Below are 1,238 nucleotides of genomic sequence, written 5' to 3' on the forward strand. Positions count from 1 at the left end.
CTCATATAGAGCCGGGCCCGAGGGGCCGGCCCCGCCCCCGACTCCCATTGGCTGCTCCTCCACGTCACTCGGCGTGGGGCGGGGCCTGGCAGGTGCGGGGTGGCGGGGAGCAGGCGCCGGGGGGCCGCGCGCTCCACCGCCCCCGGACAGAGGCTGTCGCCGGGAGCCGTGGTGCGGCAGCCGCCTCCCAATCCAACGGCTGTGGAGGAGCTCGTAACAGCACGTGCGCCGCGGGGCGCCACAAGCGTTTCAGCTGCTCTCGCTCTCCCGAGCGTCTGGCCCCGCCGGGTTCCCACAGGGACTGGGTACAGGCAGCTGCGCTGGATTTAACTTTTTTTTAAATACGCGCGCGCGTGTGTGTGTGAGCATGCGATACCCATCAGCTGGAGGACGGGGAGTTGTCCTGAAGAAGCAGCAGACTGGCAGCACGCTGGTCGGCTCCGCATCGCGGCCCTGCGCTGTCGCACAAATCGTACCGGAGTCGGGCTGGGACGGAGGCCGGCTGCTCTGACCCCACACTTGAGGCAGGATCATCCCTCTCCCAGCCGCCCCGTACAGCCATCATCTAAACTCTTCCTTAGACTACCGAACCCTGAGACAGTGCAAGGCATCATGCCCTAGCCTCCACAGGCAAAGCAGGGAAACCACAGCAGCCAATGCCCTGCTTCTGGGAGAGGTTATGTACGCTCAAGAGATCCCAGGGAGAGGGTCACGCTGTCACTGCAGAGGAAAGCAACGCCCCCCAGTCCCTACCCATCTGACCACAAGGTAAAATTCAGGAGTGCTGGCACACCTCGAAGTCCCCAGCCTTGGCTGCAGCCAACACGCAATGCCTCTAAGGACGGCTTAAAAACACCCTGGCACATGACTGCCCTCTGCCTGTTTTGACGCAAATCAAAGCCTGGGACAGTCAACTCCAGGGATAAACCCAATATCTGCTCTCATCCAAGTCAAGCCATCTCACCTATGTCTTGCCAGATCACGAACAAACGAGGGTCAACTCAGAAGACGTCACCGAGGTGGTCAGTGTAACCAGCTAAGGATTGGTAGGAGTAAAAGGCCAAGAGGATCCTGCAGCCAGAGACTCCCAAAAAGAAAGAAGGGGACAGAATTCCCAAGGAGGTGGCTCGTGGGCACCCCCTGCTACTCATCCCCTGCTTCCTGAGAGAGACCTCCCAGGATCACTCTGGAGGTAGAGCAGATGTTTACAGCCAGGACATTACTCTGACTCTCCCCCC

The 1,238-nt window shown here is 60.7% G+C and overlaps 1 protein-coding gene across 1 annotated transcript in view; it reads right to left on the minus strand.

Annotated features, from left to right (window-relative positions):
* BAMBI (BMP and activin membrane bound inhibitor) overlaps nt 1-1,238 on the minus strand; it is a 5,050-nt gene that overhangs the window by 3,105 nt on the left and 707 nt on the right. The gene's annotated exons all lie outside the window — the stretch shown is intronic.

Source organism: Gavialis gangeticus, unplaced genomic scaffold (genome assembly GCF_001723915.1).
Source record: "Gavialis gangeticus isolate Ggan-Ray unplaced genomic scaffold, GavGan_comp1, whole genome shotgun sequence".
In the NCBI taxonomy this organism is placed as follows: Eukaryota; Metazoa; Chordata; order Crocodylia; family Gavialidae; genus Gavialis; species Gavialis gangeticus.